The sequence below is a fragment of the Giraffa tippelskirchi genome, chromosome 2, assembly GCF_054371585.1.
Source record: "Giraffa tippelskirchi isolate mGirTip1 chromosome 2, T2T-mGirTip1v1.2.pri, whole genome shotgun sequence".
NCBI lineage: Eukaryota > Metazoa > Chordata > Mammalia > Artiodactyla > Giraffidae > Giraffa > Giraffa tippelskirchi.
Window position 1 is genome coordinate 23,257,420 of NC_137276.1, and position 18,511 is coordinate 23,275,930.

Here is an 18,511-nt window from a genome sequence, read left to right on the forward strand (position 1 = left end):
GGTAGCTCAGTTGGTAAAGAATCCGCCTGCAAAGCAGGAGACCCCGGTTTGATTCCTGAATCAGGAAGATCCCCAGGAGAAGGGAAAGGCTACCCACTCCGGTATTCTGGCCTGGAGAATTTCATGGGCTGTATAGTCCACGGGGTCGCAAAGAGTTGGACACAATTGAGCGACTTTCACTTTCACTTTTCTCTGACTATGCTGTATAATGTAACAGGCCCCATCCTCATTCTCCATCCTCCTCTCTCTGTTTCCTTTACTTTCATAGTATTTACTGTCACCTGAAAAATTATTTATACATTTGTTTATGGGCTTCCAGGGTAGCTCAGATGGTAAAGAATCTGCCTGCACTGAAGGAGGCCCGGATTCGATCTCCAAGTCAGGAAGATCCCCTGGTGAAAGGAATGGCAACCCACTCCAGTATTCTTCCCTGGAGGATTCCATGGACAGACCATGGGTTTGCAAAGAGTTGGACATGACTGAGTGACTAATACTTATGTCTCATTCTTTGTACTTAACTTTCAGTCTAATGATGGAGATAGGAAATACATAAAAATAGCTAAAACATAATATGGAAAATAAGCAAGCCAATAAGAGAGGTACAGAACAGTATCAAGGGACATTGAAAAAGTGAAAGGGCCCACCTGAGTAGCAGTAAAGGCTTCTCAGAAGAGGGATGTCAGCGTGGGCCCAGGTGAGGATGGGACTCTGTTCATAGGAACAACTTGATCAAGGACATCGCATTGGGAAAGTTCTGGCGATGCACTGAAGTAACACATGGTCCACTTTGGCTTGAGTGCAGGGAGAGAGCCGGATACTACTGAGAGAACAGCATAAAGTTCCCTTGGTGCCAAATTTTGAAGGGCTTCAAATGCCAAAGTGAGAAATTTGAATACAAGAGCCACTTAAAAAATATGTGTTTGAAACATGTCTCCTGATTATCAGAGTAATTGATTTTCATTAAGTAAAATGTAGACAGTTCCTAATAATAAAGTTTCAGGCCAACAGGTGAGTTAATCAGAGCTATGGTAACAAAATAATAGCCCATCAGTTGTGTATAGACAATTTCAGAGTGAAAAGAGTTGCAGAATAATCATGTAAGTTTATTGACGTCACCCACAGTAGTTTTGTTTTGTTTTTAACTACGTGTTCTGCTGACATCTGGGTTCTGTCTAAAATAAAATTGAATGCCAGATGGGCCTTTTCCAGAAATCTTATGAAATTCAAATACAGAGCCACTATCATGGCTAAGGGACGGGTTGAGAGACATCAAACTTTCTGTTTACTGCTCTTTCTTGCACCTTCTCCTTGAATGGTTGTCCAGAGTATTGTGAATCCTCAAGGGATATTGATCCTAATTAAAGACTGAACTCTGGAAGGATTTTATTTTGTATTGGGGTACAGCCGATTAATGATATTGTGATAGTTTCGGGTGAACAGTGAAGGGATCAGCCATACATGTTCTCATATCCATTCTCTCCCAAACCCCCCTCACATCCAGACTTCCACATAACATTGAGCAGCATTCCCTGCGCTATGCAGTAGGTCCCTGGGTTAATGCCATTTTAAATATAACGGTGTGTGCATGTCCATCCCAAACTCCCTAACTACTCTTTCCTCCTGGCAACCATAAGTTCATTCTCTGAGTCTGTGAGTCTCTGTTTTATCAGTAAGTTCATCTGTATCATTTCTTTTTAGATTCTGAGAGGACTTTAAATCTCAGCAATTAATACATGAATTTAGAAAGCCAAATGATCTCTTCCCGGGAATCCAAGTCCTTTATCTTTTTCAGATTCTTTGCTGGAATAATAAATGTCTTCCTTCGTGTACATAAGAGACACAGTTCAGTACCTAATGTAAAGAGTTTATATTCCTTTTGCATTTCTTCATCCTCTTTCTTGGCTGCATGCTGACTTTTATGGGTTCTAGGCACTTTGCCTTTGGGGCCTCTTTCTCTATAAAAATGTATTACAATTATATTTCATGACTGCATTGATATAAAAACAAATATATAACGTTATGTACTAAATCATTTTTTGAGCTAAAATTTATATATATATATATTTTTTATTTTGTGTCAAAATAAAACATTGCTCTGGTCCCCTAAAACTAGTGTGAGCCTCAGGAACTCTACATGATGTGACTAAAGGGCCTGTTCGTCCTTCTTCCTACTTGTGGAGAAATGATGGTAAGCAGAATTGAAAACCAGTATGCATGGCTGAGCCCAAAGTCATCCATACCCCCTGAAACCATAGATACAGACTTCAGGTTAGATATCGCATAGCAGGTGGTATTGATTAAGATGGTAGCTAATAATAAAGAGTTCGTGTACCCTGGAGTTTTCTTGATACTGTATGTATGTATGTAGCTTGTAAATATACTGTGGCAATAGACAACTAGTTGAGGATTCAGGAAAGTGTATGTATGTGTGCACGCGCTCAGTCATGTTTGATCTTTGCAACCTCATGGACGGTAGCCTGCCAGGCTCCTCTGCCCATAGAATTCTGCAGGCAAGAATACTGGGGTGGGTTGACATTCCCTTCTCCAGGGGATCTTCCTCTGCGCAGATCTTTCATCTGCGCCTCCTGCATTGTCAGGTGGATTCTTTACCACTGAGCCACCAGGGAAGCCGATAAAAATATATGCACACTACTATATATAAAATAGGTAAACAACAAGCATGTACTGTATGGTACAGGGAACTAGTCTCAATATCTTGCAACAACCGATAAAGGAAAAAAATCTGAAAAAGAATATATGTATATATAGATGCCACATCTTCTTTAACCATTATCCATTCATCTCTCCATGGACATTTAGGTTGCTTCCATGTGTTGGCTATCATAAATAGTGCTGCTATGAACGTTGGGGTGCATTTATCTTTTCGAATTAGAATTTTCTTCAGATATATGCCACGAGTGGGATTGCAAAGATCTCTCTCATCCCAAGATATGTTGAAGAGAGACCTCTACTCCTTTCTTCCTGAAACTCTCTCTCCCCTTAGCTTCATTTTCCACATTCTCTTGTACCAGGTTTGTTTTAGTCTCTCCCTCCAATTCCTCTTTTTCCAATCCATCTCTAAATATTTATGCCCTCAAGCCCTTTATGTCCTTTTTCTCTTCTCTCTGTAATTTTATTTACCCTTCCACACTTGACTCCAAATGCTGTATCTCTAATCATATTTCCAGACTTTATACAAATATACACACAGACACACAGACACACACACACACACACAAATTGTCCCAGATTGAATTCATTACCTCTGTAACCCTAGCCCCATACTTCCTTCTATTTACATTAATTTTTCTGATTAAAGACGTGGTGCTCTCTACTAAGTAAATCAAGCTAGTAACCTAAGACTTACAACTGCTTGATTCCTTTCTCTTACTCCCAATAAAAATTATTCTCCAAATCTTGTTTATATTTTCAGACTCCTCCTTTCCATTTCAGATTCCTAACCTCCCCTTCCCAGCTTCCTAATTGGTCTCCATGTTACTATTGTTCTTCATCCCCAATCCATTTTCCATGTTTCTACCAGAATAATCTTTCTAAAACTTAACTCTCAGCATGCAATTCCATTGACTAAACATTTTTGCATGTTCAGTTGCTAAGTCGTGTCTGACTCTTTGCAATCCCAAGGGCTGTAGCTGGCCAGGCTCCTCTGTCCATGGAATTTCCCAGGCAAGAATACTGGAGCGGTCTGCTATTTCCTACTTCAGAGGATCTTCCTGACCCAGAGATTGAACCCAAGTCTCCTGCATTGCAGGGTATTCTAATTGTTCACAATATAAATTATACGTTCCTTTGCTTGGTATTAAAGACTGTCATAATTTGGCTCCAGCTCACATTTGTTTCCCAACATTCAATCTGCTTCTGCTTCCTCATCATGTAACCTATGTCCTGGCTCTACTACCCTAACCCCTATTCTCTGAATCTTTAATAAACTTGGATACCCCTTGGTATTTGCTTATGCTATTTCATCTGCCTGGAAGTCCCTTGGTATTCCAACCCATACGCCATTTGCCTTGTGAAAATATACTCATTCTTCAAGACCATGCTCCAGTGTTACTGTTTCGATGATACTTACCTGTCCCTGATGATAAATAATCGATTGTGCTATTTTTGGCTTTTGGAGCTGGTGATTTGTTTTCTTTTGGATGCACATTATACTCAGTCCAGCTCAAATGAAACCTAGTTTATTTTAATAAGATGTTAATATAACTTATTTCTTATTAAATCTTTAGCTAGAAAAATGTCTTTTCAGATTTTTTTGAAATGCACTTTTAGCACTCAAGAAGACATATATGAAATGTTTTATAACACTATTCTCAATTAATGAAGTGACTCTGTACTGAATATATATAAGAGGACTCTGAAGCTTATTTTGAGAGTAACTAAATGGCTTGCATTTTGTTAATTAAGAAAATTGTATGAATTCCATAAAATTGTTCTATGCATCTGTGTCTCTCTGAGGGAGAAGGTGAGGGTGGGACGTTCTGGGAGAATAGCATTGAAACATGTATATTATCATATGTGAAACAGAACACCATTCCATGTCCGATGCATGAGACAAGGGCTCAGGGCCGGGGCAATGGGATGACCCAGAGGGATGGGATGGGGAGGGAGGTGGGTGGGGGGTCCAGGAAGGGGAACACATGTAAACCCATGGCTGATTCATGTCAATGTATGGCAAAAACTATTACAATATTGTAAAGTAATTAGCCCCCAACTAAAATAAATAAATTTATAAAAAAAGAAAAAAAAAAAAAAAGAAAATACCTCCAACTTGTACACTGGGAACATGGGGAAAGGTCAGATTCATTTTACTGACCTTTTATTTCCCATCAGCAGTGGCAGCTGAAAACTTTTATTTGCAGTGAATCTAGGAAAAAAAGGTGAGGGGGGCTCAGTACTTACATGAGAACCACCAGAGCAAGTTAAAAAGGTCCCTTTTAATGGAATTTGTTTTCTAGGCCCCATTTAATGGAATCAGATATTTTGGATAAGAATCTCAAGTGTTAGAGGCATACAAATCTCATGTACACTTAAGCTTGTAGCCACTGTCCTACCAAACATCTGTCTTTCACAGGTTGTCAGTTTCATGTTCATTCCTAAAGACTCATTGTTGTTGTTATTGTTCAGTTGCTAAGTTGCATCTGACTCTGCATCCCCATGGACTGCAGCATGCCAGGCTGCCCTGGTCTTCACTATCTCCCATAGTTTGCTCAGATTCATGTCCATTGAGTCAGTGATGCTGTCTAAAACTCATACGAATGCCATCCCCTTTCCAAAGCTCCTTTGGACCCTTTAATATAAAATTAGCCCTTCCAGTATAAAATTGGCCCCTCCTTTCCTCGTGCCCTGCCTGCATATCTGATATACCACCTATGGCACATTAGTGCATTTCTGTAGTTGTGACTATTAATTTGAGGGGGAAAAAAAAAAAACACCCCACAGTGTGAGAGCTGTGGGTTGAATTTTATTTGGGGGTTTACTGAGGACTATAGCCCAGGAGACAGCCTCTCAGATAGCTCTGAGGAACTGTGTCAAAGAGGTGAGGGGGAGGCCAGGATTTTGGCAAAGGGGTACATTCAAATCAAGCATAATCTTGGTAGAAGTTCACTGCTAGTCACAAGGAATTGATACCTCATTTAATAGTTTTAGTGCTTTTCTAAGTATGGAAAAATGCAAGAATCTGGATTCATAAAAATTTTTCCTAAAAATATCTGTCTGAAGGCATTTTCTGTTAGTTTTCCCAGAGCACAGAGTGTCTTGTTCTCAATTCTTCACCCTGAAATCTTTTCAGGGTACACTGCAGGTCAGCAATTGCAGTGACAAATGACTCACTTCTTAGAGAACTGGATGACAAGTGGCATTCCTTAGTTGGCATGACTTTTCCTTTACAAGTTAGAGTGTTTGTTAAAAGCAGGCTTATTTCTCATTTGCTTGTTCATTTTACAAATTACAGTGCTTGTTTCTTATAGGCGGAATACTTTTATTATTTAACCATATTTGTTTTTTGTGTTTATGTGAACGTATCTGTGAAAGTGAAAATCTCTCAGTCGTGTCCAACTCTTTGCAGCCCCATGGACTATACAGTCCATGGAATTCTCCAGGCCAGGGTACTGGAGTAGGTTGCCTTTCCCTTCTCCAGGGGATCTTCCCAACCCAAGGATCAAACCCAGATCTCCTGCATTGCAGGTGGATTCTTTACCAGCTGAGCCACAAGGGAAGCCCAAGAATACTGGAGTGAGTAGCCTGTCCCTTCTCCAGCGGATCTTCCTGACCCAGGAATTGAGAAGGAAGTGTCTGTATATTTTCTTGTTTATGTATGTTGTCTATTTATATTCTTAACTCTTAAGGCTAAACACAGAATCTAGCTAATGAGAAGCATGCAGAGTGAGATATCTTGATTTCTTTCTTTATTTTTATTTATTTATTTTTAATAAGAATATAGCCAGTCATGTACCCCAGTGTTCATCGCAGCACTGTTTACAATAGCCAGGACATGGAAGCAACCTAGATGTCCATCAGCAGACGAATGGATAAGGAAGCTGTGGTACATATACACAATGGAATATTACTCAGCCATTAAAAAGAATACATTTGAATCAGTTCTATTGAGATGGAAGGATGAAACTGGAGCCCATTATACAGAGTGAAGTAAGCCAGAAAAAAAAAAAAAAAACCAATACAGTATACTAATGCATATATATGGAATTTGAAAGATGGTAACGATAACCCTATATGTGAGACAGAATAAGAGACACAGATGTATAGAACAGTCTTATGGACTCTGAGGGAGAAGGTGAGGGTGGGACGTTCTGAGAGAATAGCATTGAAACGTGTATATTATCATATGTGAAACAGAACACCATTCCAGGTTCGATGCATGAGACAAATGCTCAGGGCTGGGGCAATGGGATGACCCAGAGGGATGGGATGGGGAGAGAGGTGGGAGGGGGGTTCAGGATGGGGAACACATGTAAACCCATGACTGATTCATGTCAATGTATGGCAAAAACCACTACAATATTGTAAAGTAATTAGCCTCCAACTAAAATAAATAAATTTATTAAAAAGAAAAAAAGAATATAGCCAGTCATAATGGGTTACATAAGATTGAGATTCAGAAGCAAGGTGAAAATCATCAAGAAAAATATTACAAACAAAAGTGAAAAGATTGCCTTCACCATAAACAGTTCTAGTAACAGATCTTTTATTTTTTTCTGTAAGAGGAAGAAGAAAAACCTAGAAAGGAATCATCACTGATTGTTGTAGGTAATCTGTTGTTGATATGAGCATGGGTCAGGAAGCTGATGTGGGAAAGGAGTGAGTGTCTAGTTGAGAGAATATAAAAATAGACAAGCTCCATAACCCCTCCTTTTATAGAATTCATAGTCTAATGCAGACACATTATCAAAGACCCAGAGACAGACACAGGCAGAGTAGCGGGGTGGGGTGGCAGGGGAGATGTAGTTCAATTCATTGGATATTTATTGAACAAAACAAAGACACAGATCTCCCTTATGGAATTTTTGCTCTAGTAGGTAGACAGACATTAAGCTTCAAATCCTACAATGAAAATTATAATCATGGGGAATTCTCTGGTGGTCCAATGGTTAGGACTCTGCACTTTCACTGCCTAGTGCCTGGTGTTCAGTCTCTGGTTTCAGAACTAAGATCCACAAGCCATGCAGCATGGCCAAATAAATAAATAATTAAAGTTATAATCACAAATTCTGGTAAGCCTATAGGTCATTTCCCATGGAAAGGCTGGGGTCAAGGGGGTCTGATGGTGAAACATGAGACTGAAAAAATAAGATACCCAGATTTTGGCAGCAAGGAGGAGAATGGCTTCAAAGGCCTCAATAACAAGCCCCATAAGGAAGAGGAGAAAATAAGACACTTAGCAAGCTTTCGGGCCATGGAAGGAAGAGAAGATGCCCACCACCAGCTAAGAAAGACTCATTAACTCATCAAAAGCTTTTAAAGAAAATAAAAAAGGCTATTGCTCTGTGTGTTTGTAGAGCTATTCTTCCTATAAATTCAATGCAACTCTATCATATTTCCTGTGTGTCTTCATGAAAAGACCATTGTTTCCTCTGGCAAGGAAGAACATGAACTGTTCAAATGGCAAAATCAACATCTTTCAATATGAATCCCTCAGGTTGAATAAAAACTTGTGACAGAAAAGACCTATTAAACTACCCATTGCTAATACTATGCCTTCCTCCTTGAGAACATGAATAAAAGTTTATTCCTTTTCCTCCAATTCTTTCTAGCTCTTTGCCTAGTCTAGATTTGAATGACCAAGGATCCAGAGGTCTTTCAACAGTTCCTTGGAAATATTTTCTGGCATTTTTTTTTTTCTCCTAGGAAAGAGTTCTATGCTTAATTGAATTCTCTGTTTGAAGAATGACGGAAGATAAGGAGGAATTCATCTGCTGGAATCTTCAGAATACTATTAAGATGGAATCTCTAGCTCAAAAACTTGGATAAATAGATTTATGTTGAAATGGCCTAAGGATCTCCACCATGGTGTTCATGCCCATCAGAGCTGTATCAGTGTTTAGTGGTCAGTCATTGCTTGCTCACTGGCAGAATGAAAGCTGGAGCTAAACCAGAGGTGTCCTATGCGCAGCATGAGAGCTCCATATCTGCCTTTCCGTGCTGAGGCAAATAGCATTAGTCTTTTGTGACACATTCACATAACTTTGAAAAACATTCACTAAAAACAAATTTGAATTAGCATCAGAGAGAAAACTTACTTACCAGTCTAGTTCTTAATGATCTCCATGGCTGTTTATAATTCTAGATGATACACATCTCCTTGACGTCTTTATTTTAGAATTTGGTGAATACCAGACCCCTTCCTGCCAGATGTGAGCTATTAATTAGTATTATTCTTGTTTCTAGTTCTTGTTTTTGTTGATTTACTGGATCATTTTTCTTAGTACAATGCCAGCACTGATTACACCAGACTCAAAGACAAAGTGAAATCTATAGCTATACATTCTAAATCACAATGGAAGATCTGTGGCTATCGAGTTTTCGTCACCTTTTATTTACTGTGGTGGCTACAAGTCTAATTACAGAGGATATGCTGAAGAGTTTGCTGTACTTTGAAGTTGAGATCATTGTAAGTTTTGAATAATATCATCTCTTTGCTTGAGATGGTACATTTTCTCCTGTATTGCAGGCAGAGTCTTCACTGTCTGAATCTCCAGGGAAGCCCATTTTAAGGTTAGTGAATCTTTATTACAGACTCAGACTTGATACTGGAACAGGTATTTAAATTTTAAAAAAGTTTTACATATTCTCCAAATGTCTTAAGAGCTGTTCTTTTTTTCTTAACAGAACCTAAAAGATAGATAGGAAACATATCATTATACCCATTTGAGATAAAGACATCGAGGCAGTGAATGTTTAATTGGTTTGTCCTGGGGAACACAGATACACCCTCTGAAAGTTCTATTTGAAACACAGTGCCCAGCCCAGCTGGCTCAGAAGACTGTGATCTCACCCCTCTTCACTTTTCACTACTAGCTGGATTTACACACTGGACTTTTATGTATAATTCTATTTGAATATAGGGCTAAACATATTTTTAAAAAATCATTGGTAGAGAAGGAGGAGAAATTACCTGGGATTTTGAGTACATTTCATTTGCAAGTGAAAAACACAAATGGGACCCAAACTGACTCCTTAACAGATGGAAGTTACTGCTCCTGGAGCTACAATGTCAAGCGATAGCCCAAGCTTGCACTCATCTCACATGCTAGTAAAGTAATGCTCAAAATTCTCCAAGCCAGGCTTCAGCAATACGTGAACCATGAACTTCCAGATGTTCAAGCTTGTTTTAGAAAAGGCAGAGGAACCAGAGATCAAATTGCCAATATCCGCTGGATCATCGAAAAAGCAAGAGAGTTCCAGAAAAACATCTATTTCTGCTTTATTGACTATACCAAAGCCTTTGACTGTGTGGATCACAATAAACTGTGGAAAATTCTGAAAGAGATGGGAATACCAGACCATCTGACCTGTCTCTTGAGAAACCTGTATGCAGGTCAGGAAGCAACAGTTAGAACTGGACATGGAACAACAGACTGGTTCCAAATAGAAAAAGGAGTACGTCAAGGCTGTATATTGTCACCCTGCTTATTTAACTTATATGCAGAGAACATAATGAAAAATGCTGGGCTGGAAGAAACACAAGCTGGAATCAAGATTACCAGGAGAAATAGCAATAACCTCAGATATGCAGATGACACCACCCTTATGGCAGACAGTGAAGAAGAAGTAAAGAGCCTCTTGATGAAAGTGAAAGAGGAGAGTGAAAAAGTTGGCTTAAAGCTCAACTTTCAGAAAACTAAGATCATGGCATCTGGTCCCATCACTTCATGGGAAATAGATGGGGAAACAGTGGAAACAGTGGCAGACTTTATTTTTTTGGGCTCCAAAATCACTGCTGATGGTGATTGCAGCCATGAAATTAAAAGATGCTTATTCCTTGAAAGGAAGGTTATGGCCAACCTAGATAGCATATTTAAAAGCAGAGACATTACTTTGCCAACAAAAGTCCATCTAGTCAAGGCTATGGTTTTTCCAGTGGTCATGTATGGATGTGAGAGTTGGACGGTGAAGAAAGCTGAGCGCCACAGAATTGATGCTTTTGAACTGTGGTGTTGGAGAAGACTCTTGAGAGTGCCTTGGACTGCCAGGAGATCCAATCAATCCATCCTAAAGGAGATCAATCCTGGGTGTTCATTGGAAGGACTGATGTTGAAGCTGAAACTCCAATACTTTGGCCACCTCATGTGAAGAGTTGACTCATTGGAAAAGACCCTAATGCTATGTAGGTTTGGGGGCAGGTGGAGAAGGGGACGACAGAGGATGAGATGGTTGGATGGCATCACTAACTCGATGGACATGGGTTTGGGTAGACTCCGGGAGTTGGTGATGGACAGGGAGGCCTGGCGTGCTGCAATTCATGGGGTTGCAAAGAGTCGGACACGACTGAGTGACTGAACTGAACTGTGGCCTCCTTGGATCCCAGAGCTTTACTCATCAGAGATATCTCTGCCCAGCTTTCATCTCCATACTTCTCTAAATTCGTCTCATCCTTGGCCAGAATCTTTCGGAAAGTGTCCAAGATAGTCAGCAGTCGTGAAGTGCTTCACCCATGGCAGGAAAGAGCCTCTTTCCCAATGGCATTAACCAGAGTCCTGTGGCTGCCTCTCATTGCTTTCAATGGGACCATGTGTTTTCCTGGATAAATCACCATGGAGGAATACATATATGTTTTACATATGTGGCTTTTCCCCCCAAATACAAACTGCATCATATTAAACATTTGTTCTGAACTTGGATTTTTCTTCCTACCTAACAACACATTTTAGGGTTTTTTTTTAGCTGTCAATTCATGGAGATCAGTGTTTTCAATTGTTGTATGACATTACTCTGAAAAAACGTAATATTGATTATTTAATAATTTTACCAATAATGAACATGTAAGTAATTTCAGTTACCTTTGTTATAGCAAATGATACATTAACAGCATTTTACATAGCCCTTGGGCTGCATGTGAGATTATTTCTCTAGGATAGACCCCAGGAGGTAGACATGCTGGATTAAAAGCTGTAAACTTCAACTTTGATGAGTACCACTTGACACTGAAAAATTTTACCAGTCTCAGGTTTTTCAGGTTGTTGTCACTGCTGCTGCTAGTAGCAAATCCTTACAGAATACTCACTCTTGACCGGATACTATGCTAAGTATTCTCATTTAATCCTTACTACAGCCCTAATGAGACAGGTGGCCCAGATGGTAAACAATCTGCCTACAATGCAGGAGACCCAGGTTCAATCCCTGGGTCAGGAAGATACCTTGGAGAAGGAAATGGCAACCCACTCCAGTATTCTTGCCTGGAAAATCCCATAAACAGAGGAGCCTGGTGGGCTCTAGTCCATGGGGTCGCAAAGAGTCAGACACGACTAAGTCACTAACTTTAACAGCCCTAATAGGCCTTGGACTGCAAGGAGATCCAATCAATCCATCCTAAAGGAGATCAGTCATGGGTGTTCATTGGAAGGACTGATGTTGAAGCTGAAACTCCAATACTTTGGCCACCTCATGTGAAGAGTTGACTCATTGGAAAAGACCCTAATGCTGGGAAGGATTGGGGGCAGGAGGAGAAGGGGACGACCGAGGATGAGATGGTTGGATGGCATCACCGACTCGATGGACATGGGTTTGGGTAAACTCTGGGAGTTGGTGATGGACAGGGAGGCCTGGCGTGCTGCAATTCATGGGGTCGCAAAGAGTCGGACATAACTGAGCGACTGAACTGAACTGAATAGGATTAGCCTGTGAGATACATGCTAATATCATCATTATCCTTTTACAGAAAAGTATATTGAGGCTTGGGTTTCCCAGATGGTGCTAGTGGTAAAGAACCCACCTGCCAGTGCAGGAGATGTAAGAGATGTGTGTTCAATCCCTGGGTCAGGAAGATCCCCTGGAGAAGGAAATTGCAACCCACTCCAGGATTCTTGCCTAGAGAATCCCATGGATAGAAGAGCCTGGTGGCCTACAGTCCATAGAGTCACAAAGAGTCAGACGTGACTTGAAGCTACTTAGCACAACACAGCATGTATTGAGGCTTAGAGAATTCTAGTTACTGGCCTAAATTTAGAAAGGTGTTTGTCTTGTCTTGATGAACTAAAGATAAACTTTATATTCTAAAGCTAGAGAGTATATTACTTGGACTATCCTAGGTACTCAGGGAAGAAATTTATCCCTGAGTCTTGGGCCAAATACATTAAGGAAAGAATCTACAAACTTTCCACCCCTGTGTTCAGTATATGTGATTTGGATTCCATATAATATTCCTGCAGTTATTATCTGGTATAATTAAATGTGAAATGAAATAAAGTCAATAAAACAAAATCTCTGCTGACTTTCTCACTGATCTAAACATTAACCACCCAGAGAAAATTAACATTGCAAGAAGAAAACTGGAAAACAAAACAAAGCAGGCCATTAGTTAAAGCAATATACACATTTCCTAGAGTAGGATACATTTCTCTGTGGAGTCACTGGCTTTTGTGTAATATGGTTAATGTACTGACGACAGTTGCTTAGAATCCTTGCAAGGTGTATTATCACTATTGTTGGCTACCTGGACTCAGTTGGTCCTAAGAAGCCTTACTTTACTTAATCCTGTGAGGAAATATGTTTGTTTAACCTTCAGTCATAGTGCTCAGAATGTTTAGTTCTATTTAATGAAGATTGCAGTAGTGGGAGATTGTCTGGTCTCTTTAAAATATAGATCAGCTGCTGAGCTCTTAGGAGGTGGTTAATTGGTAACTGCTGAGTGGAAAAGGTATCCCCATGCCTCCCAACTGAACCCAGAGGAGAGTTGGAGAGAAAAAGAAGTCCACTTCCAATGATTCTGGAAAGAATGAGCTGAGCTCAGTTATTATGACAACCAGGAAATAATCATACCAGGTTATTCTGAGAACCAGGAAATAACCAACCAGATTATTATGTCAAAATGTCTTAAATTTAAGTCAAAGTGTTTTAAGACACTTTGACTCACATTAGAGAGTGTTAAAATATTCTTAGCACATTCCAATTTCAGAAGTTTCTATAGAACAAACAAGAAAGCAGTATTATATGGGGCCAGAAATTGCAGTTAATAAAGAGATTTGATATACTCTTTATTGCATACTTTTTGGAGTACCTCCATATTGCTTAAGCTTAATCATGTTTGATAATTTACTTATGTATTGCTCTTGTAAATTAGTCCTCTTTATTTTGCTATAAACTCTTGTGACATTTCTTTAGCATATTTTAGCATTCTAGAATTAAAGCCTATCATGTTGTTTGTTTTTTTTTTATAAATTTATTTATTTTAGTTGGGGACTAATTACTTTACAATATTGTAGTAGTTTTTGCCATACATTGACATGAATCAGCCATGGGTTTACATGTGTTCCCCTTCCTGGACCCCCCCACCCACCTCCCTCCCCATCCCATCCCTCTGGGTCATCCCATTGCCCCGGCCCTGAGCCCTTGTCTCATGCATCGAACATGGAATGGTGTTCTGTTTCACATATGACGAATGGATAAGGAAGCTGTGGTACATATACACAATGGAATATTACTCAGCCATTAAAAAAAATACATTTGAATCGGTTCTACTGAGATGGATGAAACTGGAGCCCATTATACAGAGTGAAGTAAGCCAGAAAGAAAAACAACAATACAGTATACTAATGCATATATATGGAATTTGAAAGATGGTAACGATAACCCTATATGCGAGACAGAATAAGAGACACAGATGCATAGAACAATTTTATGGACTCTGAGGGAGAAGGTGAGGGTGGGACGTTCTGGGAGAATAGTATCATGTTTTGACTATGGTATTTTTTTCCTTCTATGTTGAAAAGAAGAACAAATCGATGCTGACCTGTTGGCAGGATTAGAAAGAGCAGTATAATATTGAATATTATAAAGATCTTAACTGATTCAGCCAACAGGAGGCCAACTCCCCTCCTGTCGATGGTGGATATTTAGTTACAGCTTATTAATATCCATGCAGTGCAAGTTGCAAGTTTCTGTCCCATTTCTGACAGAAGTGCTAACAGGTATAGCCTTTGTTGCACTTAAATGTGTATCATGCACTGGGCCATCTTAAATGTGTTTTATTTCATTTAATTCATGCCACCCCATCAGGGAGGCTCTAAATTCACCTTCATCCCCATTTTACCAGTTAGAAGCAAACCAGATTTAAACTGCTCAACTGGAACCATAGTTATCAAGCAGCTAATTCAAAGCTACATCTCCCCTGTCTGACTCCCGGATTCATTATACTACCTTACTGAGTCCTTGCTTTGCCTTCCATGCCATTTCCTTTTTTCCCCTACTCATGTTCTACAACTTTAGGAGGAATTTCTTATGTTTTTTTGTTTGTTTGTTTGTTTTCTGTTTTATTTTTCAATTTAGAAAAACTTATGGAATCTCAATTTGGTACCTTTCACAATGTTCTTTTTCCCTCCATAGCTTTGTTTAGTGACACATGGTCATAAAATCACTCAGTGGAGAAGTGAACAAATAAAGTGTCCTTCACACAAAGAACATAGGAAGTTCCTTTTAAAATTTTGTTTGGAAGTTCGTTTCTCCTTTTAGCCTCTTCAGCTGAAGCAATTGGGACTAATAATCCTTTTCTGGTGTTTCTCTCAAAGGGATGCTGTAAGAATTGGATGAGTTGTTTTGCAGGAATAACAATATAATATTCAGTATTTTGAAAGTTGCACCAAGTCTCCCCATGATTTTCGCCTGGAAATAATTTTATTTGAGAAAAACATTGGGTTTCCTTACTCCCACAGCTCATTTATAAAATATGCCAGTATTTATTCAAGCTTCTTCAGAACAAGAAGCCAGATAGAAATGCAGATTATGGTTGTTTAATTCTTATTAAGATACCACCAGGGCTGGCTACCTATGGACCTTTCCTCTCTCCCTAGGAGCTTGGATGCAGTGTATGCCCCACAGTTGTAACTTGTGTCACCATGGGAATATATTACAATCACTGAGTCTATTGGAAGGCCAGCTTCATTTCTTTAGTTTTAATTGAAAACAAAAATGACCAGATAGAATACCAGCAAAAAATGGAGGCTTCTTTATAAATGGAACCCTGAACAGCAAGGCAGGATGATGAGAATAGTACTTAAATATTTAATAACTTGAAATTTTTTTCACCAAGTTTTCTTTCACCATAATGAGAGTTGGGCAGTCTGAGTCTAGATATTTTAATAGGGGATATTCAGGAGATGTGGAAAAGGAGAAAACATTATCTAGGGAGATCTCTCAAATCTCAGAGCTAAAGCTCTAGGTATAACCAATTCTTACAGCTGTGGTTCTCACTTGGGTTGAAATCAACATTGTGAACATTTCCTGTGGAACTAGCTCATAAAGAAACAATGACTGTCTGGGCCAGGCAACCTAAATAGCTTGATGAGGTCACCTAGAGGCTTGAGGGACCAGAGAGTTTTAAGATCACATATGTAAATATCAGGAACTCCCTCCTCAACCTAAGTGTGTATGTGTATGTGTGTGTGAGCATGAAGTACAGTGGCAATGGTTCCTCGTTTCTGCCTCTCAAATTCTCCCTGTAATTGGTCCCTAAAATGAAAGGACTGAAGAGTTAGCATTTTTTTAACATAAAAGTACAAAAACACTTTCTCCTTCATAATGGCTAAATTAAACAAAAAGTTTTGCACCCAGGGCAGGCTATTAATGTCACTCTATCCCTAGCAGATATAACAGCATGGCACAATATAAACATGGAGGCTTTAGAAATCACACTGTGTTCTAAGCCTGATTCTGCCACTTACAATAAATACAAGTCTGAACTGTAAAATGAGGATAGTAATTATGTCGATTTCATAGGCAGTTTGAGGGTTATAGGAAGCCATCCATCCGCATGTGGCACTTAAGAGTGTCAGAATTTTAGAAGTGTTATTCCTTTAGCTATTAGTCAATTCTAAAACACTTTGGTTTAATGATTTTCAGATGTGAAATAACTTAATTGAGATGAGATTTCCCATTGACAGACAAAAGCAATTTAGAGAAAAAAGCCCAAATTACAGGTGGCGTTTGCAATCAATCAATGAACCCTGAACCTCATTTCTGGAAACTTTCATAGGCAATGGAGCCCCAGATGATCAAATACTATACATAGTATCCTGATTAACTTTTAATCTGCAACTAATGTGAAGTATCATAGCAAACACCCTCTTCCAACAACACAAGAGAAGCCTCTACACATGGCCATCACCAGATGGTCAATACCGAAATCAGATTGATTATATTCTATGCAGCCAAAAATGGAGAAGCTCTATACAGTCAGCAAAAACAAGACCTGGAGTTGATTGTGGCTCAGAACATGAACTCCTTATTGCCAAATTCAGACGTAAATTGAAGAAAGTAGGGAAAACCACTAGGCCACTCAGGTTTGACCTAAATGAAATCCCTTACGATTATACAGTGGAAGTGACAAAGATATTAAAGGGATTAGATCTGATAGATAGAGTGCCTGAAGAACTATGGATGGAGGTTCTTGACACTTACAGGAGGCAGTGATCAAGACCATCCCCAAGAAAAACAAATGCAAAAAGGTAAAATGGTTGTCTGACAAGTCCTAACAAACAGCTGAGAAAAGAAGAGAAGCTAAAGGCAAAGGAGAAAAGGAAAGATATACCCATTTGAATGCAGAGTTCCAAAGAATAGCAAGGAGAGATAATAAAGCCTGCCTCAGCTATCAATGGAAAGAAATAGAGGAAAACAATAGAATGGGAAAGACTAGAAGTCTCTTCAAGCAAATTAGAGATACCAAGGAAACTTTTCATGCAAAAATGAGCACATTAAGGGACAGAAATGGTATGGACCTAACAGAAAAAGAAGATATTAAGAAAAGGTGACAAGAACACACAGAAGAACTACACAAAAAAGATATTCATGACCCAGATAATCACGATGGTGTGATCACTCACCTAGAGCCAGACATCCTGGAATGCGAAGTCAAGTGAGCCTTAGGAAGCATCACTATGAACAAAGTTAGTGAAGGTGATGAAATTCCAGTTGAGCTAGTTCAAATCCTTAAAGATGATGCTGTGAAAGTGCTGCACTCAATATGCCAGCAAATCTGGGAAACTCAGCAGTGGCCACAGGACTGGAAAAGGTCAGTTTTCATTCCAATCCCAAAGAAAGGCAGTGCACAAGAATGCTCAGACTACTGCACAATTGCACTCATCTCACAGGCTAGCGAAGTAATGGTCAAAATTCTCCAAGCCAGACTTCAACAGTGCGTGAACTGTGAACTTCCAGATGTTCAAGCTGGATTTTGAAAAGGCAGAAGAACCAGAGATCAAATTGCCAACATCCATTGGATCATCAAAAAAGTGAGAGAGTTCCAGAAAAACATCTACTTCTGCTTTATTGACTATGCCAAAGCCTTTGACTGTGTGGATCACCGCAAACTGTGGAAAAATCTGAAAGAGATGGGAATACCAGACCACCTGATCTGCCTCCGAGAAAACTATATGCAGGTCAAGAAGCAACAGTTAGAACTGGACATGGAGCAACAGACTGGTTCCAAATCAGGAAAGGAGTATGTCAAGGCTGTATATTGTCACTCTGCTTATTTAACTTGTATGCAGTGTACATCATGCAAAACACTGGGCTGGATGAAGGACAAGCTGGAATCAAGATTGCCGGGAGAAATATCAATAATCTCAGATATGCAGATGAGACATGAACCTTATGCCAGAAAGTGAAGAAGAACTAAAGGGCCTCTTGATGAAAGTGAAAGAGGAGAGTAAAAAAGTTGGCTTAAAACTCAACATTCAGAAAACTAAGATCATGACATCCAGTCCCATCACTTCACAGCAAATAGATGGGGAAACAATGGAAACAGTGACAGACTTTATTTTGGGGG

At 39.4% G+C, this 18,511-nt stretch overlaps 1 protein-coding gene across 9 annotated transcripts in view; it reads left to right on the top strand.

Annotated features, from left to right (window-relative positions):
* Nucleotides 1-18,511, top strand: part of LOC145539476 (VPS10 domain-containing receptor SorCS1) — a 580,892-nt gene that overhangs the window by 111,864 nt on the left and 450,517 nt on the right. The gene's annotated exons all lie outside the window — the stretch shown is intronic.